General features: G+C 30.2%; 1 protein-coding gene across 1 annotated transcript in view; it reads left to right on the top strand.

Moving 5' to 3' along the window:
• LOC129289135 (protein ACCELERATED CELL DEATH 6-like) overlaps window positions 1-24,361 on the top strand; it is a 40,315-nt gene that overhangs the window by 1,176 nt on the left and 14,778 nt on the right. The gene's annotated exons all lie outside the window — the stretch shown is intronic.

Here is a 24,361-nt window from a genome sequence, read left to right as displayed (position 1 = left end):
ATTAATTTTTAATAGTTTTAATATTTACAAAAATTATAATCAAAAGCCAGACAGACTTCTGGTTATTTTTGCTAAAAGGATTAAATATTTGTTCATTATATGTATATATTTCTAACCATATAAAAAAGTCAATATGTTCTCTTAATTGTATAAGTTCTTTATAATATTGTTGTTTTATATTTTCTAATTCTATTTCGTTAAAATTTTTAAAATACCAGTTTCTTTTTTCTTTATTTTTGGGGACATAAAAATTTCTCTTAAAATATCTTTATTGAGTTCAAAATCTAATTTTCTAATTACCATTAAAGAATGATATTTTGTTGAAGGTTTAAATTCTTTTTCTATTTGTGATTGTGTTTCTAATTCTATATTTTGATCTGTATCATCAGAATGTTTTCTTGATGTTTCAGCTACAAATATTGGTGTAGGTATATTTGGTGTAAAATCTACTCCTTTTAATTTATAGCTTATGTTTGAATCTAATGATCTAGGGGTATCAATATTTTCAATTATTGGGATAGGTTTACTTATCTCATATTTACATCTCCTTCATCATTGGTTTTTATTTCTTTTAATTTTCCTTGTTCAATTGGAAGTGGTTTATTTAGTCTTGGAAATATCCATTTTTCAGGGATTTTTATATCACTATGTTTTATTTTCTTTGGGATAACGACCAATGTTTTTGATGGGTCTCCTAACTCTATCAACATAGTTTCTCCTTTTGGACTTTCTTTTTTAGCTTTGAAATTTTGATGAGTTTTCTGTATCCTAAACATAATTCTATACTGTACAACCATATATGTTGTTCCTTTAGCCCAAGTTCCTTGACTTCCTATTTCCATTACTAATGTTTCTTTACAGTTATGATCTTTAATCTCGTTACATAATTTGGAAAACAATCAAAATATATAGGTCCTTCAAAAAGGTTGATTGTATTATTCCTATAATGGATTTTTGGAAATCTTTTTCTTGTCTCCTGTCTCTTAAACATATAAATATAGGTTCGTCTAATCCTAATCGAAAATTAGGTTTAATAGCAACTTGTATCATACCTATATGCAACCAAGTATATTTTTCTTTAAATTTCTTTATGGTTTCATCAGGAATCATATAAATATATTGTCTATCTTTATTTATTCCTATTTCTTTTTCTACTGTTTGGGTAACATATGAAAAATCAAAAGTTGTTACTTTATAAATTTCTTTTTCTTTAAAAGTCGGCATTGACCAGTTGGTCAATAATTCCTGTATCATTTCGAAGTGATCTCAGAATCTCCAGAAATTTGACTATTACTTATTTCTTCAATCAATGTAAACTATAGTAAATTTTGTATAGGGATTGAAAATATCATTCATTAGTTTTTAAATGCTTGATATGTGACGTTATACTTTCTAATTAATTAAACATGATTAGGATTAATGGTTTTTTAAATTTTTTATATTTTGAATTTGAATAGAAAATAAAATAACTTGTTAAAAGAACATTAATATCAAGATCATGTACATACTTATTTTAAACTACAAGCAAATGCTTGAGATTTTCTCAACCTTTAGTAAGTAATAATAATTATGTAAGGCTTGTAAATCAAATTTTCTTACAATATTAATTTATAAAATGTTCGATAAAAATGAAGGTATGTAATTTATTTAATTCATACATATATTTCTTTCACATAATTTAAATATATTTTACAAATATATTATTTTTAATAGTTTTAATATTAATATGTATAACTATACATGATTATATGCATAACCTTTCTTTAAAAATTAAATAAAAAAAAAACTCGCCTCTGCTAACTCTGACTCTAGCTCTGCTATTATGACACCCACCCAGCAGACTCACCAATATATGTGGCAGTCCAAAGTGGGGATGTTGAAATTCTTCATCGTCTCTTGCAGATTCCGTTTCCCTCAGACCGGGACATTTATAAGAGTCAGGGAAACTCTCCACTTTTTGCCGCCATATCAGAATGCAATATTGGTATGTATATGTGTGAGATGCCAAAGTAAATTGATCAATGTGTTGTTTTTTCTGGTTGTCATGCAATTTTTTTTTTTTTTATATATTAAGTATGTTTGAAGATTTTCTTTTTCACCTAAATAGTTCAAATCATGAGTAGACATATTACAAATTTTATATATTTATAATTAATTTTAGAATTACTAAGATATGAGATTTCTTTCTTTAATACTCCCTCAACTATTTTGTATGGGTTTATACTTTTTTTTTTAGCTTTTTGAGAGTCTTATGTTCATAATTTTTTATTTCTTTCTCTCCTTTTTATTCTCTTGCTTTTCTTTGATCTCATCATTCGTTTTATTTTTTTCTTTTTTTGCTTGTTTTTTCCTCTTTGTCTTTTGTCCTTTTTTCTTCTTTCTCTGTATCCAAAGTCAAATGGCTTTAATATCATGTCAAATGCTTTATATCAAGTATATATGTTTAATAAGTACTTATTTCATCAGAATAGTTTAAACTACTTGATTAAAACCTATTTCAAGTTTTATATATTTTTAGTTACTCTTTAATTACTTGATGTGTGTGTGTGTGTTTTTTTTATATAACCCACTTTTAATTATATGTGAAATATGTCTGCTTTTATGTATTGTAGATTTTTTGAAGGAGATGGCAAACAATAAAGAATAGTTGATGTTCCTCACAGATGAAAATGAAAACACACCCTTCGTTATGCAGCATTCATTGGTTACGTGGAAGGTGGTCGTGAACTTTTAAACAAATCCACCCTTGTCGCCTTTCAATGAAACCATCGAAGTAATATATGATAAATAATAAATAATAGTATTATTAAGATTAGATGGAGGGTTCATAAGTAATATATCATAATAGTATTATATTAAGATGTTATAATTTTAAAAATAAATATTTAAATTTTTTTTTCATTATATGTATGTAGGTATATAGCCTTCACTGGAAGTACATATATTTATATATATATATATATATTCCATTGGTTCTTTTAATATTGACGCTCTGTTTATAGGTATACTAAATAAGATAGTTTATATATCTTTGGATTCTCTTTCATAATAATATTTTCTTTTCATCAAATTTATTGTACTTCTTACGTAATGTCTGTGAAATATACCTAGAAACTTATCACCATCTCACAGAGTGATACCCAACAATTGGAAAACTGGAACACCTGAAAATATTCTGGTTAATACCCGCTAGTTAAACTGATCAGGAATATAAAAATTAGAATAAAAATAAGAACCAACATGGATAATATCTCTTTTCATGACAAAGGAGACTGCATATTAGTACATATATTCCAAACATACATTTCAGCTGTCAAATGAGATCCAATGATCTCTGGAATGTATTCATTCTTATAGTAATCCAATGTCCAAACATTCTCCCTTCTTGGTCTCTCACTCCATTCTGCTGCTTTCTGCAATGTTATCTGACTGGTCCCAAGCAAATTGACACCTTCATGCTCTATATCTGCGCATTCCAAATTTAATTCCTGAGTGAAGCATACTCTTACCACAAAAGGGAATGCTTCATGTGTTATTTCTTTTTGTTGTGTTATTCGTGCTAGTAAATAAGCATCTTATATTTGATAATTCCTTTTGCAGGCTTTTCAGGGAAAAGAAGAAAACTTTTGACCTTAATACATGGTCCATATTCCATATGTTAACCTCCTATATCAAATACTAAGTTTGATCATTTTTCTCTTTTCACTAGCACTAATGATTTAGCCTCAACTTAATCTTATCTTCATTATTCAATCCAAATTTCAGATTTTAGCTCTTATTATAAGTTTCTCCATCTCAAAGAGCTAATATGTGTGCTCATCTATATATATATATATATAATTTAGGGAGAATTTCAGTAGAGAACTAGGAATGTAACATAATAAGGCCCGTTAAAATCTAAAATTTCAGTTCAGTCCAAAGTTCTAAAATAAAATAATTTAAATGATGAAAAGACTGAAATAGCATCTGTTTAAACATTAAAAAAATAATGATTAGATTTACATATAATGTTGGGGAATTAACAATTGAAATTGAGAAATTAAAAACTAAAATTACTTTATAAATTCGGATAAATTGATTGAACAAGTTTTCTCATTTTCTCAAGGATTAATAAGTTAAGTAAAGTAATTTACTAGTGATGTTGGGGAATTAACAAGTCGTAACATTAACAATTGATGTTGTTTCATAAGTTAAAATAAATTGATTGAATAAATCAAGGATTGTCAAGTAAAGTAAAGTAATTTATAAGTGATGTTGGAAATCAACAAGTAAAGTTGAGAAATTACCAATTGATTGAACAAGTAATTTATGAACAACTTGGTTGTTAATTTTTTTAATTTTAATTGTTAATTTCTCAGCATACATGTAAATTTGACCACTATTTTTTTAATGTTTAAAAAGAGGCTATTTTGGTCCTTTCATCATTTAACTTAATTTCATTTCAATCATCTTGAACAAAACTGAAATTCACATTTTAATAGACCTTATTTATTATTACGTCACACCCCTAGTCCTCTACTGAAATTTTCCCTATAATTTATAATAAGCAATACTATTCATAAGGTATAACTAATAAGGCTTACGTCAAACTCTACATGAAACATGGGTACTACAATCTAGTTTGCAAACAATGCCAACTGTATACAATTTTTAGAATTGGCTCCCCTGCTTTCATGAGCATATGCTTTCAAGGACACATTTTTATGATCACTAGTTCATCATATTTATGGGCCATGTTCAGGTGGTTGAAGAATTGCTACGCGTACAAGGGCCTTGTACCAGTTTTTAGCTCAATAATAGAGGTCAAAACATTCTTCATGTTTCTGCAATGTGCGGTCAAAACAAGATGGTACAATACCTATTGAAACACCCAAAGATCCATTCCAAAACTATGAATGAGAAAGATCTAAATGGAGACACCCCACTGCATCTGGCTTCAAAATATTTGTATGTTTGGACTCTATTCCATCTATTACAAGACAGAGAATAAATGTGAAATTGTAAATGACCAAGATTTAACAGCTAGAGATATTGTTCAAAGGCAGGGCAATTTTCCAAGGACTCGTACAGAGTTATTTTGAAGTATCTGTATATCCAATATGATTTTTTTTCATAATCTCTTTCTTTTTCTAACAGGTTTTATTTCAGAACCAATTGCAGTCTTGTACAAGAATATGGCATGTAAAAATCTACTTGTTTAATTTGATTACCTTACAGTTTGTAGCATCCAAGATTTTAAAATTATGACTTTCAACACGATTGCTATGTATTACTGCACTTTCGGTTCTATTATTCTTCTTTGGAGGCATCTGGGTGATCGTCGACTTTCAATACGAGCGTATCGTATCTCTAGGATTTGTGTCCAACTGGCTCATGCCAGTGGCATTTATGGCTTCCATACGTTTGACTGTCAGCAATAATAGCTTGCTTGCAGATCTTACAAGTATCATTGCGTTGATCTTCATTTTCCTTATACTACTACTTCGCATTTTAGCAAGTTTTACTTTTGGAATGCACCTTCCAGTTTTCTGTCAAGTTAGAAAACTTCTTCTTTGGATTATTATTATTTTATTATGTCGGACTAAGGATGGTAGAGTTTATGATGTTGATGAAATCCAACAAGACGATGAAGCTGGTAACGCCAACACAGTAACACACCACGCAAGGGAAGAACCGTGTCACATAGTGTCCGCTGTGCCGATGATCCCCCTGGTATTATTGTCGAACCCAGTCGATGGCTTTCTCAGTAATTAGGTGACTAAAGTTTTGTTCAACTCTTCAGTTCATTTTGTTTTGGACACATTCCTCAATATAAGAAGGCATTGAAAATTAAAAATGTTTTTCTCCCTCTGCCCCAAATTATAAGATACTTTTAGATAAAATCTCACACACCAATAAACCTTATTAAATACACTTGATAACCTTATTTTTCCAAAACAAAAATATAAACTTTCAAAAATACCCATCATTTAATATATTAAAAAGAAAAAACACAGAAATTAATTTTAGAGAAAGAAAGGGTAATATTGAAATTATTGCGTTTAATAAAACCTTAATCTACCTAAAGTGTCTTATATTTTGGGACAGAGAAACTCTTTCAAAAGTGCCCTATAATTTGGGACGAAGGTAGTAGTTTAGAACATCAGCACAGGAAGTTTGAAGAGAGAGTTGAGCTGACAATTCAAGTATCTAGTCCAATTATTATGAACAATATTAAACTTTTTTAGCAACAGTCAAGTTAAAATATTTAGGACATTTCATTTTAATTATTTAGATGCACTTTCATAATTTGCAGAATATTGATTAGTCTTATTATGCATGACATCTTAATAATGTGTCTTATTAATTGAATTATTTTTAAAAATTTTGGTTATTTGGTTGTCTTGAGAAAATCTCACTTTTGTAGGCCAAAAAAAAAAAAATCTCACTCTTAAATTCACTCAATCTAACTGAGTCAAATTCGAGAACTGTCAGAATCAATTGAAGATAACTTTTTCAAAGAAGTTTTTTGCATTTAAACAAAAATCTCTCTAATAAAGGTATTTTACTCCCTCTAGTTCTATTTATAAGTCACTTCCAGCATATTTTACCATAACTAAAGAAAATCTTAAACTTTATTATTTTGTCTTAAAATTTAATAAGTTTTCACCTTTACCCTTAATAAATTTTCTTAAATCTCATTACTGGTGTTTTTATTCAAAGTGTTTAAAAGGAGCCAAAATGTAAAGAGTAGCATTGAGAATTAATAGGTGCCTTATAAATAAGACTACATTTTTTCTTTTCTCTCTGCCTATAAATAGGATCAAAGGAGTACAAGTTAATAAGGTTGGTCCAATTACTAATAAGTTGACTAATGTCTCACAAGAATGTGAGTTCAAATATTACTGCTACTTTAAGAACTTGGTGGTGGATCATAAGTGTTCTTGAAATTGTAAATACCTCGATCCTGATCAACCTCTAAATCCAGTTTAGCTAAATTTAAGGGCTTTTTATGTTGGTACATATACCTTGATGTTGTTATATTGCATCATCACAAAAAATAAAAATTATACTGAATCTGAAATGAAGTATATTGCATTGTTTAATATAGCTTATGAAAATTATAATTTAGTATAGCTTTTATATTTTATATTCAACTTGATAGAAGAAGAAAAACCAGCCGCAACAACATGCCCAGTACGTAGAATTTTAATTTGATTACTTTTAAATCTTAATGATGATGGAATTTTATCATTTGGGAAAATCTAATAGTTTGAAACTAAGGTGCCGTTTGCTTACAAGAAAGAAATAGAATAAAATGGATTGAAAAGATAAGATAAAAATAAAATGATCAAAAGGAATAGGTGATTACATTCATAATAGAGGAGGAAATTTAGTTCATGAATTTGAAAATTATGATCCATGATTTTTTGAAGGGTGTGGTCATTTTCACATTTGCAATATATATTAATGAGTTTTATCAGTTTTTTGATGAGGGGAAAGGTGATTTAGTTTATTTTTATTTTAATTTTTTTAATATATTTGATTACATTCCTTTTATTTAGTAATCAAATGGGACCTAAATATTAATTAAATAAACAAAATTCATTCATATAAATAATATAATAGGGACCTAAATAGTATTAAGTAGAAATATGTTTTAATGAGAAAAGATGCAATTGCTCTCTTGTTTTTTCTTAAATGTACAATACAATGTCCTATAATGTATAATTGGTCTAATATAAATTGTTTAAGTTAAAATGTACAAATTGCATAAAATGAAAGAACAACAAATATTAATGAATGCACAACACAATGTCTATAAATTTTTTTATACAATGTCTTATAATTGACAACAAAATATTCAGGGATAAATACATCTTTCTTTTTTTTTCTTTTTGTTTTAAAACATATTTCCACTCAAGGCCTTTGAGTCTGCAAAGAATTTTTAGATTGTATTGGGCTTTATATGCAAAATTTTATGCTATCAGGCCCTAAGTAAGATTCTCCCAAGTAATAAAATGAAATGTTTAACTCCACTTGTGTTTACTGCGGGTCAAAAAAAAAAAAAAGTCCACATAAGTTTTTTGGATGGTTGTGCTTATAATTGTCTGATAATAAAAGGTTTCATATATCACATTTTTTTGTAGTAATGTTTAGCGCATTTTCTTAAATTCAATTATATTTTGCAAAATCAATCCCAACTTATTTGCTTAACTTAACCAAAAAAATTAGAATTATAATGTTTAATCATTATTTTAATTGTGTAATAACCCATAAATTTTAATAAAATAATAATTTTTGTAAAATATTTTAAGTGTATGATTAAAAATTTTTGGGATAAAATTTTCAGAAAATATACGAGTGGCTTAGTAGTAACCTTGCTTGCTAAATACATTTTTTCCCATTTTTTTCTCCCAACCTCACGAAATTACAATTTTTCCATTTAAAACAAAAGGAAAAAGAGAAAAAGGAATCAGAAACCGAAATGTGTATCTGCTCTCACCTTTCCTCTTCTCCAACATTTTCGAGCATTCCAGAACTAGTCAGATCGCCTTTCTCTCCCTCCGTTGATCCTTGTTGCCGTCGCCAGCGTGGGTGATACTAGTGTTAAATATAATATCTCAATTCATATAAAACAAACAAGATTCAAGTAAGTGATATGCGTGCCTAAAAAATTCATGACTGATTGTGATAACTCGATTACCTCAAGTGTAGGCAGACATATAACCTATCAGACCCCCATAGTTTTCAGTGAGTACAGAGATAATAGAGAAGATGGAAAAGATTCATATGTTTGTGGTTATCAACTGATTAGCTTATATAGACTAGATTAATAACTGCTTTAATAAATTAATTAATTAATTATCTTACATTATTTTTGACCCAATCAATTAAGAGATAGGAAATAACTAATGGTTACAATGTTATAAGTTAGGCCTTTACTATTGGCTCACTTGTGTGGTTTACCTATCTTAGTTCACACAATTTATAAAGACTAATCTATTTGGGCTTAATTAATTAATGCAAGTCCATAATATTTATAAATATTTCAACAAACTCCTACTTGGATTCCATTAATTAAGCAAGTGTATAAATAAGCCACAAATAAAAAATTCAAAAAATGAAACTTCACAAAATCACTGGATTCTATGAGGAAACAAGTGATATAATGTTTTATATTTTGAATTAAACAAAATATAAATTTCTTTTATTCCATACACAGTTCAACAAGATAACAATATAAGATCACTGGTTCCTATAGGGAAACAAGTGACATGTATGACATACCATGACAGAATCATTGAATCCTATAGAGATACAAATGATATAGATGCATCTAATTAAAGTGTACATAGAATGGGTCTTTTGACCACAACTTAGTAAAGAGATGACACAAAGTCACTAAATCCTATAGGGAAAAAAGTGACATAAGGTGCATTAACACAAATCATTGAATCCTCTGAGGAGACAAATGATATAAAGCACTGTAACATTTCTAAACTTAGATTGAAACTTAGCAGAGAAATAATACAAGATCACTGAATCCCAAGAGGAAACTAGTGACAGAAGATACATAAACACGAATCATTAAATGCTTTGGGGATATAAATGATATAAAGCATCTTATTATTTATCAAACAAAACTAAGCATATAGTAAAATGGCCTTAAACCATCAAATGTCCTTAAAAGGACACAACTCAAACTCCCACTGAACCAAGGCTGTCTAAAAAAAAAAAAAAAGAACCCACATGGGTAAGCCTTTAGTCATACAAATTCATAAACATACATTCACTATAGAAGTAAACCAGATAAGGCTCAATGTCTATAATCTTCTCAAACAAAATCTTTGAGAGAAGCTCAAGGTAGACAAAATATCACATCCACAGTTGGAGGAAACAACAAAATACATGTCTAATAATAATTTCCTCAACTATATATCCTAATAAAAGGCTTTACAACAAGCGATATATATATTCCACATTCTAAATTGAGGTAACTACGAGTGTCTACAATACACTCAATTTTACAATATAGCTCCTCTATATATTATGAAATAATATGATTCACATTCTAAATCCTCATAGTCACAAATTTAAAAAGAGGATCAAATTTTTAACAATCAGCATTAGGTGTCAAGTACCTTTCGATGTACAAGAATTTTTCAAAATGATCATAGTATTTTTTTTTCTTGCTAGGATTTCGCAAGCATTTACCAAGGGATACACAAAACAAAAAATCTAGATCAAACACTAACACATATTTTAGCATCCTTAAAGTCATTCATAGTGGAAGCATACAAAATTCTTTACACAAATTTTAAAATGGACTTCCTCAACATTAATTTTGAGGATGTGAAAACTTAAGCAACCTTACACCCTTTAAACAAGTAATAAACTAGGAGTGTGCATTAGATTTCTACACACTCAATTCAAATAGGTTGCTTGAGACAAATCAAGATTATAATTAGACACATCTAAATCGATATTAATCCTTAAATAAATATGTCGAACATAAAATTTTATCAAGGTGGCACAACCACAAGTATGTTGTCCCATTTATTTGATTACTAGCTAGTGACTAGCTATTAGTAAGGAGCATAAGAAGCAAAAGACTATTTTTCTCAAACATTTAACAAATATACACAAATATGAAGTATTCAAAGTAAAATTAAGGGGAGCTAATATCCTCATCAAACTTCAGATATTAGTACCTAGGGACTTGTTTATTTCCAAAGATGGTTTTAGATAGTTACACATTAAATATTCCCAACTAAATTCTACAAAACCATCTGATTAAGGTATTTCCATTCCTTCCCTCAAGTCTCTATTCGTTTGAGAGAATCATAAATGATTACTTTCAACTAGGTATTACAGGTATACCAACTCTATGAGAACATCTTAATAAAATCAACTGCTTAGTATATATCATAGATGGTTTTATTTTAACAAATAAATTCTTGACAACCTCATCCTCATCAAATGAAGTTTATTAATAAACATGCTTAGGTAAAGGTAGTGCTCTTAATAGGTAGGCCAGTAGTCTAGGCCTATAACGCTCACTGTTTATTTAAAAGTAAGATTCAAGTTTGATTAACTTGATAGTGAGTAACAAAATTGGCACCTTCTTAATCTATGCAATAGCAAACAATGAATCTCCCAATAGATTTTGAAATTAAAATTCTTCAATTGAAAATCTCATTTATGATTTCCAGCTTAATACAATACTTTATCTTATATTATTTTGGACACAGATTATTAGGCATCCAGTTCAAATATAAATTAAGGACTTTATCAAAAGGGTTCTAACAAAATGTGCTTAATTTCACCATACCTATAGGGTACAAGAAGCATCAAAACATTAAAACCCTCATTTGTAAACTAGCTAAATAGATGTCCAACTACCAACAATAGTAATCTTTGTTTTACTAATAGCATCCTTTACCAACATGGTATTTAGAGATAATTCAAAATTTTTAAACACAACTTACATTAACAATGACATACCTATGGTGTAAAATTCATTGTCAACATAATATCTTAAAATATAATTTCAAATAATACATTGCCATGAGTTGACCTAAGTGAGCACAAAATCACATTAAGTGTAAATGACTCTTATGATATCATAGAAAATTATTAATTTATTCATAAATGCCCTGAGCATGTGGATGGAAATGAAAATTTTGAATAAAAAAGGACAATATTCTAGCAACTCCACTTCAATGAACCTTAGCTTCTAAAGTTATTCCAAACTTGAAACACTTCACCCTCAGATTGGGAGTTATAATGGGCTACTATTAATATTATATGATCCTTCAACCCCTCCCCTTTCTTATGTGAAGTAAGAAGATGTTAAGAACTCATAATTAGGTTGTATTAGTTCTATAAACTAAGAAATACTCCAAGGGCACCCCCATACAAGTTCAAGACAAACCCCCTTTAATACTAAATGTCCTACTATGACTGAGTGCTATCAAGCATTACATAATATATCTCACTAGAAATGTTGTCCTTAATTCCTTTCCTTAATGGTGAATTCAATCACTGCTAAAGAGATATGGTTGGACTTATACCAATATTTATTATAGGCTTTGTCAAAAGCATTGGACTGTAAAGAGAGATCCTCTAATTTGGGTTTCTTAGAGTCAACTAATTCTCAAAGTGGTAAGGTATATACTTAAGGCCCTAAAAAATTATTATAATGAGTCCTATAAAGAGCCTTTACAAGAACAAAAAATAGTGCTCAAAACATAAACTGAAATCACAAAACATAATATGGGAAACAATAATTATGTGTGCATAACATGATTATAGTATAAAATTCCCAACAACTGCATTTCAGTTATGCAACTATTATCATGCACCAAGAAGTCCCATAAAAGGCCTTAACCAAAGATAGTTGCTCAAAAAACACAAAACTAAAATCGCAAAACAAATATGTGAAATAATAATTATGCATGAATAACATAATTATAATACATAATTCCCAACAAGCGAATTTTAGTTATGCAACTATTATCATACACCAAGAAGGCTCTCATACCACATAGATTTAGCTCACACAAACGTCTACAAAAAAATTGTATTAAATATTTCCATACCTGTGGGTATAACAAATATTTAATACATAAAATTACAAGCTTTATGACATTAGGACAAGACAAAAAAATTAAAAGTCCTTGGGGTCTTTTAGGAATTAGAAAACAAATGTAGGACTTTAATAAAATTTTTGAAATGTATACAAGGATAAAATGTAATTTTGGAAGAGATTTGGGATCAAAATGCAATTATGTAATTAAAGGGACCAAATATAATTTCTAGAAATTTATTAGGGTTATGGAATAAATTCCAAAAATTATGGGCTAAATATGGTAATTTTAAACTAGGGTCGAAATGCAATTTACAAAAACTCTTTGTTTTTTTTTTGTAATGATCTAGGCCCAAATGGCTTTGGCCCAAAACCTGTTGTTTTCACTAGCCCATTACCCTTTGCCTCTCTTTTTTTTTTTTTTAAATTAGGCCTAGATCAAATTTGGGCCTAACACCATAAAACAAGATCCCTAGGACTTAGTTTTTGATCGTTTCATCCTCCTCCTCCTTCTCAATAAGCTGCGAACTAGAGGAACCATAGGAGGGCTGTTGGAAATTTTGTCCTAGGGTCAATCATTGTACAATAAACATTGTTATTTAATGAATTTCTCTTTTGTTATTATATTAATTGCATGTTCACTATGATAATTGTATCTTTGAATAGACTATAGTGATTGTCCTAAATGTCCCTGGTCGGTCATCTATGAGGGATCATATATGAAATAAGACTAGTATGACTTTGATTAATTATTGAGATATAAATCAAAGTCGTAGATTAATTATTGAGATATAAATCAAAGTCGTAGGCACTTGAAAGAATACAAGATGCTAGATCGACCCGCTATGAGAAAGCTGCATGGTACAAGTCATAAGCTTATTTCATATGTAACCATATCACTTAACCCTTTGACCTGAGACCACCATGGATTCCTATATGATGACTACTAAACTTTGTCCTAGTCAAAAGTTACCTTTGACTAAGTGATCATAAAGGCTATGATTAAGTTTAGTAATATTCATGTAGAGAAATATAAGTGATCAAGATGAAATTGTCCCTCACATTAATTGAGAGATATGACTGGGTCCCTTGATGAGTAAGACTAAGAAAATCTATAGCCATACTATAATGGAAAGGGTTTTTCTATTGTTATGTCAGTCCACTCAATGATCGAGAAAGTAATAGTTAGGTAAAGGAGAATGACAATTCTATGGCTCACACTTGACCAAAATATTGCGTGACAAAAGAGATGTGATATGGTTAAATGATAGGTTACATTAGATCATCAATCTCCATATGAATTGGGTAGTTGTAATGTCTTACTATAGCCCACTTGTGACTTGTGGGCTAATATTATAATTAGCCTATTGCTAACTTCATATGGACCTACAGGATCGCATATAAGAATAGCCTAACTTGAGCTGTAATGTTCAAGTTCATTAAATCTAAAATATGTCTAGATTCAATAAATGTAATATAGAGTGAATGAATTATATATATATATTTATGTAAAATATAAAATTTAAAATAATTGTATATATTCAAAATACATATATATATTCATGTGTGTGTGTGTAAGATATATGAAATTAAATATATATATATATATAATATAGTGTGTATATATAATATAATATAATATAATATAATATATTATATTATATTATATTATATTGTGTTAATTTTAAATTTAATTTTATGTGATAGATTAAATATAATAACTAAGATGATATGAGAGAATATTATGTCAGTTTTATAATTTAAATTTATAAAATAAATTTAAATTAGATATGATATTATGGATTAAATTTATGAGATAAATTTAATTAAATTTTTGTTGGCTTATTAAAGAAAGACATAGAACCCTAATCTATATATATGATATAGGAGGAGGCGTACTGAATCGAGAAAGTTAGAAAAGTTTTGATGGTTAAATACTTTAAGAGCCATGAAACACCCTAAAGAAAGGAAAACCCAACATTTAACGAAGAACGGATGTTGGGAGAGCTAGCATGCTATTCGAGTTAAAGATCTATTCGTGTGGATATCGGCAGAGGGGGTAGATCTACATTATTGGATACTAAGATCTAGACACTTGAAGAGAACGCATGTTAAAGCACGAAAAGAAAAATGTAACTCTTTTTTCATTTTTATTTAAACGAGTTCGTTCGGTCCATATTAGGATAGAGATTTAAAAATTTTAATCTTTCACTATGCCTCCCTATCTAATAGTGGTAATAAAGCCAAGTTAAATTTTATTTAAGTTAGGTTTTGGTTGATCACATTCTTGAATCTTCATGTGATGAGCATCTTTTAATGAACGTTGCTATATGTATTTTTGAAATTAATATGTGATATTTTTTAAAATTCATATATATTTTTCATGTGATGTTTTCAAAACATTTATATATGTAAAAGCTCATTTTATATATTCAAAATTTGTATTAATATAATTGAGTTTATTGTGACACATATTTTCGTATATATGATGTGTGTTTGATATGTAAACCATTTGGCTAGATTATATTAATGAATCTAAAGGGTTTGAGGTAGCAACTCATTCAAAAAGAATAAGCTTTTCGAAAGCAGGACCACCATGGCTAACTGTTAGCGTAACTTAATTCACAATTTGTAACTCTTCATATTCTATATGATTTTTTTTAATTATGCTTTCCTTGATATGAAGTTGTTTAGGTATGGTGACAAATATGGCTCTAGTTTTACAACGGTTGTAATTTTTAAATATAGCTTGCGTGTCATGCCTCTCTCTACAAACTCTTAATGCACATTCTCTTCTCATCTCAATCCTCTCATATGTATAAACGAGGTTTCTTGATATAATCTATCTTCTTAGAGAGGTCTTCTTATTAGCTTGGGAATGATATAGGTTAGGTGAGCCATATTGTGTCACATATAATTATGCTTTTAATTAGATCATAATAGTATGATTTTGTATGAGATACATTTATTTTATATATTTTTAAATTAATAAATCAATCCACTTAATCAAAATCTTAAGTCATAATGCCGTTAATTAATGACTACTTGTCAAAACTTAGATCACTCAAATGTAAGTTTCACCAAAGTGGATACATCTGGATTATCTTGGTAAGACAAGCGTGAGTAATGGTGCTGCTCATAAAGATTCATTATTATTTGACTTAATTGAGATTATCACAACAATTTTAGATCTCAAGGCATTAGATGGGATTGAACATGCCGGATCATATAATAATTGAATCCTATAAAGATCTAAGAGTACATGTCATGTAATTGGTAAATGAGTTACCTACCTAAATAACTTAACTTTAAGTGTCTTGCCAAAGGGGACTTAAATTTAAGTGAACTATAGGTCTTAGCCTATTAATTAATTTTAAGGGTTGTTAGTTGTAGTGGAAGATATAAAATGAATTTTGTGCATTTTATTGTAGAATCATGTTAACCAGTAACAATACTACGCTATCATTGCGATCAATCCTCGAGAAGGACAAACTTAATGGGATGAACTTTTTTGACTAGTTTAGAAACACAAGAATTGTTATCAAGCAAGAAAGAAAGGCTTATGTCCTAGATGAACCCTGTTGCTCACCGTGTATGGATCGTAGCAAGTAATATAATGAAAGTAAAGTATGATTCCCTTGAGGATTTGTTCAAAAACAATGATCAAGCAAAAGACTAAGTAAATTTGATCAAGTTAAGCTACACAAAGTTAGGTGAAAATGATTTTGTAAATGAAACTAACACTATAAAATTAAGAAAGTGAGTGATTCACAAACTTTCAACACAAATTGAGACCTAGGATTAATTGTCTCCCTTGCATTTCACAACACCAAAATTACCTCCTCTCATAAATGCTTTTAATGAAAATAAGTGCTAACCTAGGGTTTTAAAAATACTTGGACAAGCTCTCTCAAGTCATGAACAAGTGTTTAGTTAAATTAATTGCCCAATCTCTTGTTATAATTAATAAAACTCAATTTAAACACCAACCCTAATGTGGCTATGCAAGGCTAGTAATTATATCTCTATCTTACTAGCAAAACCATCCATTCAATATGTAAATATCAAGTTCTTACACAATTTTACTCAAGTTCTACACTCAACCTAGCCCTCTCAAGCATCAATTAAGTGAACCCAACATCTAAATGGTGGCCAATCAAGTAGAAGCATTAAGGAAAGAGTATAATAAACACATATATATCATTAATCACAAAAAGAGATGAGAAATGTAGTGTTAATCCATACAAGGGTTCCAAATAATCCTAGAACAAAGGGTTTAGCTACTCATAATCATCCACAAGCTACAAATATACAAAATAAGTGGACCCATTTCAGATTACAAGAGAGGAAAGGGAAGAGGAATAGAAAAACCAAAGAAAATGAGCTTCAAATGTCTTCAAAGCTTCAATCTCTTGATCCCCACTCTTCCAATGCCCAAACCCTAGCACAACCAAGTTCCAAAAGTGTCTAAAAGTCTGAAGAATGCGTTCTGGGTCGAGCTCTCAGCTTATATGTATCCTAGCCAACTAATTTCTGATAAATGAAACACAGTGTTTTTCTGACAGCGGTAAAAGTCGCGAACGAAAGTCACAACTTGGGACGACTTTAGCAGTTTTGCACTATTTTTACAGCTAACGAAAATCATTCATTTTGCTCTTGATTTTTCATCCAAAAGCCTTCCATAAACATCCACAAAGCTCCAGAAATGCTTCTAATCAAAACTTCAATCAAAATAACATGAAATTAGGCTAAAAATATCAAATTAAAGCCAAGAACACAAGCCGAAAACAAAATGTACATTTTCCTAATTTGGGCAATAAAAATATATACAATTGAACCAAAATGGATTAGAATCTAAGAAAAATGTGATGAAATAACATGAACTTTTAGATGTTAACAAACCCATTCTTGAGAAGTTTGCTGAGAGCATATGTTGCTTACACTCCAAAATAGCTAAGTTAACACTAATATGGTACTAGTGGCAACCTAGGTCATTCTTCACTAAGGAGGCTAACTAAGATTAATTAAGGCTAAACTAGTGAGCTATACTAACCAAGAGTTGATTAATTTTAGCTAATTAAACTAAGTGGATAGATTTAATTAAAAACCTAATTAACTAGTGAAATGAAAATCGGAGTGCTTTAACCCTTTCTAAAGTAGAGTCCTAAGAGTTGTGGGCTAGATTTCTTGTCTACTCTTTTTTAATTAAGCTTAAGTTAATTTCCACTCTCTTGATCAAATTAAACCCCTTACATAATTTTATATAAGTGTTCCTTCCTAACCAATTCAATTAACCAAGTCTTGCACAATTTTGTACAAGTCCTTAATCAATTCCGTAGTTAAATGCAAAGTGATCAAAATTCTCCTTAGATTCCCTTTAAATGCAACTTGGCCTATGGTAAGTCTAATGCATAATTTTACACACAAGACATTTTATCAAACACCAACCAAACATATTTATGCATAGCTAATGTAAGACACATTCAACATACATAAAACATATATTTATATGAATTACAATATATTGGAGAAAATTTTTAGCAACTACACAAAGGGAAATCAAGTGGAAAAATACTAAACCAACAAGTTAAATACCAATTTTGGCTAATAAAAACAAGATATAGCAATGCTTAAAATTTTAAGAACAAGATTACATTAACTTAGGTTTAATGGAGAGTGGCCATAACCCTTAACCTTCCTTGAGGCACTTCAAGACTCCTCTAATATCCTTGCCTTCTAGCACTCCTTATAGATTTAGTCTCTAGTCATCTTGAAACCTATTTGAGCACAATCCTTCCACCATGGCTGAACCATACTCATGAATACCTTAAAGATTTTGAAGCTAAACCAAGAAAAAAAGCTTAGAGTTTGAAGAGTGAGGTGGAAGAAAAAGAATGATGGAGTTGAATTAGGATTTTGATGGTTGGATCATGAGATATGGAGGAGAGAAGAGGAGATGGGGATGAAGAACATAAAGAACAATAGAGAGAGAATGGAGAGCGGTGGAGGCTAAAAAAATGAGAGTGAATGAAAGAATGAATGTTAAAAATGAAATTAAAGTAGTTTGATTCAAGCCTAAGGTGAATGGGCCTAATTTTAGTGTTAAGAAAATGGGTGAAAAATGAGCTAGAGTAACTTTATTATTTACCATGGTAAAATGGATGAAATTCAGGTGAAAATAGTTTGAAAATTGAATTAAATAAAGCTAAAGGTAATGGAAAATGAAGAGAGAGAGAGAGAGAGAAAGTGCGTGAGTGGATTCAAAGTGTGGTAAATTGTGTGCAAGACCATGCAAGATTTGTACTTTCTCCCTAAAAATCAAGTGTTTTGCCTTTGACTCATCTATTATTTCAATCCAATGGTCCTCATGTGCCAAATCCAAGGTATGTAACCCTACACAAACAAATGTGACACATATGATCAAAGCTCAAAGTATATGAATAATAATTATATTTTCAATTAAAATTAATTTCCAAATATGTGGCATAATGCAATTAAATATAAAAGTTAACTATGAAATCATAAAAGAGCCTTTGGGGCATGCCAAAAAACCTAAAAATTATAAGCTCACACATGCACAAAAATGACCTAGCCTAAGTGCAAGAAAACAAGTTAACTCGAAATTTTGACTTTCCAAAATTATCAATTTGTGAAATTAATTTCTCTCAATCTAAAAAGAGTTTGAGAAATATAATTACACCATTGTTCTTCTAGACTAAAAATACATCTCGACTAATTTTCTTAAAAATTTTCTCAAAAGTTCAATTTTATAACTAAAGTGCCCTTAATGCACAAAATCCTATATTTAGGCAATTTCTCACAATTAATGCAATAAGTGTGCAATTTAGGTAAATATAACATGATTTTTGGTTAATAATAATAAGAAAAAGTGTGTAATAAATGTGATTTATCACCTGCGACTAATGCTCTAAGAGCTTAAAGGGATGCTTTCGCAAAGCACACCAATGACTTGGTGGATGTCGAATGCCTAATACAAGCTACCATGGTTCCAAAACTTCAAATAGATTTAGAACATATGGAGGCTTATGAGATGATTGTACATCTCAAGGAAATATTCTAGCGACAGGCAAGGTAAGAGAGGAATAGGACCACAAAGGCCTTATACTCTTGTAAGATGGCTGAGGGTACATCAGTTAACAATCATGTTTTAAAGATGAAGAGCTATATTGATCACTTTGAGAGGCTCAAATTTTCCTTAAGCTAGGAGTTAACTACAAATTTGATCTTAAACTCACTCTCAAAAAGTTATGAATAGTTTGTTATGAACTATAACATGAATGACATAGAGAAACCTATTTCTGAACTGTATGGGATGCTTAAAACTGTTGAGCAAAATAATAAGAAAAAACCTAGCACTATTTTGATGGTTTAAAAAGGAAAGGGTATGAAAAAGAAAGGCAAAGGAAAGGTAAAGGAACCAGTAAAGGCTCAGATGGTAAGACTAAATAGTCAAACAAGCTCGAAACTAAGCCTCCAACTAAGAAGGCAAGCCTTCAAAGGAAGGAGTTTGTTTTTTTTTGCAATGAACCTGGTCATTGGAAGAGGAACTACAAGCTCTACCTATAAGATCTAAAAAAGAAGGATAGCGGGGCTACTCATTCAAGTATTTATGTTATAAACATTTACCTTTCTACTTCTTCTGTATGGGTATTAGATACTGCATGTGGTTCTCACATTTGTACAAATATGCAAGGTCTTAAAGATAGTAAATAGTTGATAAAGGGTAAAGTGGACCTATGAGTTAGGAACAGAGCAAGAGTTGCTGCTTTAGCTATAAGCACTTATGAATTACTTTTACCTAGTAGGCTTTTATTACTTTTGAACAATTGCTATTATGTTCCTGCTTTGAATAGCAACATTGTTTCTCTTTCTTATTTAAATAAGGAAGGTTTTACTTCTATTACTGGGAATGGTAAATGTTTTATTTATCAAAATGACATTTTTTATGCTAATGGTGATTTACATTTTGGCCATTATCTTTTAAATCTGGAACATTCTAGTAATAAAAACATCTATAACGTAACTACCAAAAAGATCAAATTGAATGATTTGAATCCAACCTACCTATGGCATTATTGTCTTAGCCATATAAATGAGAAATGCATTTCTAAGCTCCATCAACATGGACTTCTCAACTCATTTGATTTTGAATCTTATGACACTTGTGAATCTTGTTTTTTAGGAAAGGATGATGAAAGCACCTTTTACTGGGAATAGTAAGAGGGCTAATGACTTACTAAAACTCATACATAGAGATGTATGTGGACCAATGAGTACAACTGTCAGAGGGGGTTATCTATACTTTATTACTTTTATTGATGACTATAATAGATATGGATATATCTACCTAATGAGACACAAATTTAGTTTTTTTAAAATGTTTAAAATATTCCAAAATGAAGTACAAAACCAACTTGCAAGACTATTAAAACTCTTCGATCTGATCGAAGAAGTGAATATTTAAGCCAAGGATTCATTGACTATTTCAGGAGTTGTAGGATAGTCTCATAATTAACTCTTCCAGCAATACTACAATGGAATGGTGTTTCTGAGAGAAGAAATTGGATACTATTAGATATGGTTCAATTCATGATGAGTCAAGTAGATCTTCCACCATCCTTTTGGGGCCATGCACTAGAAACAACTATGTTCACATTGAACTGTGTTCCATTTAAGGCAATTGAGAAGACACTATTTGAGATATGGACTGGGAAGAAACTTAGTTTATCTTTTCTCAAGATTTGGGGATGTGAAGTTTATGTTAAAAAACAGGCCTCAGACAAGTTAGCACTCAACTCCACAAAGTTCCTTTTTGTGGGGTATCCTAAAGAAATAAAGGGATATTATGTCTACAATCTCATCGATAATAAAGTATTTGTAATTTAAAATGGTATCTTTCTAGAAAGAGAATTTATCTCTAAAAAAATTAGTGGGAGTAAGATACATCTTGAAAAAAATTCAAGAACTACAAAATAGCACAAAGTCATAAATGAAAAAATTGAGAAGACTCACAAAAAGTAAATGATCCTACTCAAGTAACACAAGGCCCAAGAAGGTTTGATAGGACATGACATTATCCCTAAAGATATGAATTTTTTATCAATGAATGTTATGGTGTGTTACTTATTAAAAATAATGGGCTAACCACCTACCAAGAAGCCATAGTGGGACTAAATTCTGAGAAATGGCTAAATGCCATGAAGTTTGAAATGCAATCCATGTATGATAATAAGGTATGAACCTTAATCGATCCACTTAAAGGTATAAAAACCATTGAGTATAAGTGGGGTTTTTAAGGAAAAAACTGATATGGATGGCAAAGTAAATGTCTTCAAGGCAAGATTAGTTGCAAAAGGATTCACCAAAACTGGTGTAGACTATGATGAAACCATTTCCCTAGTCCCAATGGCTAAATCAATCAAAATCCTCCTTGTCATTGTAGTATATTATGACTGTGAATTATGGTAAATAGATGTAAGACAATATTATCATTTTTATAATTTAAATTTGTAAGATAAATTCAAATTAGATATGATATCATGGATTAAATTTATGAGATAAAATTAACTTGATTTTCATTGGCTCATTAAAGGAAGACATTAAACCCTAATAAAACTAACGTTCAAAGAAGAACGGATGTTGGAATCGCTTGCATGCTATTCAAGTTAAAGAGCTGTTTGTGTGGATACCAGTAAAGGGAGCAGATCTATATTGTTAGCTCCTAAGATCTAGACTGTAAAAGAGAATGTACGTGAAGCATGCAAAAAAAAAGGTAACTCTTCTTTTCACCTTGACTCAAACGAGTTTGTTCGATCTATATTAGGATAAGGATTTAAAAATTTTAATCTTCCATTGTGGCTCCCTATCTAACAAGGGTGACAATGAGGCAGTGACGTGAGGAAGGGAAGGCGATCCTAGCAACCATGCAATGACCCTGTCTGTGGACCACTGTGTACCAAACAGCTTCCGTCAGCCTTCAAGTTGTGTCTTCTGTTTCTCATTCCCTATGCCTCAAAGGATAGAAACCATGATAAAGTGATGCTATAGCAATGTCATAAGGAAGGGAGGATGATGCTAGCTTCAGCTTCATTCCCGATAATAATGCAGCAAGTGAGCCTAAGAGCAGGCGCTATGACCTCTAATAATCTGAACTAGATTTTTTTCGCCAAACCCAAGGCTAAAGGAGAGAGAAAGATGCTGCAACCATTTTGAAGGTGAGTTCAGTAATTAGGAAGTGACTTTCTGATGCTAAATCTCAGTGACAAAGAGTTGAAGACCCATGACAATAACCATTTGAAAACTCACATAAAACTTAAGAACTTCACAAGTTTGAAACTCCAGTATCATGTGTAATCAATCCATCACATAAATAATAATACTATATTCATAATGAAATCCATGATACATATTAGCAAGTAGCAACCCAAAAACACTGATACAGGAATTAAACCATAAAGAAATGGAAAATTCAACAAAATATCAATAGAAGGCGGTTACTAGATTTTTACCAATTACAGGCAAGTGCATGAAATTAATTCTTTAAATTGAGATACTTTAAAATTATATTCTTAACCTAGCTCTGATGTCACATGTTAAATATAATGTCACAATTCATATAAAATAAATGAGATTCAAGTAAGTGATATGCGTACCTGAAGAATTCATGACTAATTGTGATAACTCAATTACCTCAATTGCAGGTAGACACACAACCTATTAGACCCCCATAGGTTTCAATGAGTGCAGAGATAATAGAAAAGGTGGAAAAGAGTTGTATGTTTGTGGTTATCTATTGATCAGCTTATATAGACCAGATTAGTAACTGCTTTAATAAATTAATTAATTAATTTTCTCACATTATCCTTGACCTATTTAGTTAAGGGATAGGGAATAACTGATAACTATAGGGTTGTAGGTTAGGCCTCTATCTATTGGGCTTACTTATATGGTCCACCTATCAGGTCCATACAAGATTATAAAGTCCAATCTGTGTGGGCTTAATTAATTAATGCAAATCAATAATATTTATAAATATTCCAATAACTACATCTGCCTCCACCATTGTTATAGGTCTAGCTCGTAGATTCTTCCTCTCCCCTGTTTCATGTCTCAAATTGCTCACCCTCATTAGTTATTCAGCTCATCCATCATCGCTGTCGCTGCTATCGAGTGGTGTGTCAGAAATCCTCACCTTCCCTTTGTCCTATCACACCCTAACACTAACGGCATGACAAGTATGAAATATGAGATAAACTCATATTCTATAAGCCTTAACTAGCAAAAGATTAAGTTAAAATATCAATACATAAGTTGTATAAAATAATAAAGTTCGTAAGGTTTTAAATGTTTTATAGAAATTTCGGTGGAGTTTTCTTTGTAATTTGGACCTCCCAAAAGTTCTACAATAACAAAACTTGTCAACTAATCCAGCAAAGGAGACTAACTGCTTTAATAGAGAAAGTGGAAAAGAGTTGTATGTTTGTGGTTATCTATTGATCGGCTTATATAGACCAGATTAGTAACTGCTTTAATAAATTAATTAATTAATTTTCTCACATTATCCTTGACTTATTTAGTTAAGGGATAGGGAATAACTGATGACTATAGGGTTATAGGTTAGGCCTCTATCTATTGGGCTTACTTATATGGTCCACCTATCAGGTCCATACAAGATTATAAAGTCCAATCTGTTTGGGCTTAATTAATTAATGCAAATCCATAATATTTATAAATATTCCAACAACTACATCTTCCTCCACCATTGTTATA

The sequence above is a fragment of the Prosopis cineraria genome, unplaced genomic scaffold (genome assembly GCF_029017545.1).
Source record: "Prosopis cineraria cultivar Desert tree isolate PC_DT_omini unplaced genomic scaffold, ASM2901754v1 PC12, whole genome shotgun sequence".
NCBI lineage: Eukaryota > Viridiplantae > Streptophyta > Magnoliopsida > Fabales > Fabaceae > Prosopis > Prosopis cineraria.
Note: the sequence above shows the minus strand (reverse complement) of the source record. Positions and strands in the feature narration are given on the sequence as shown.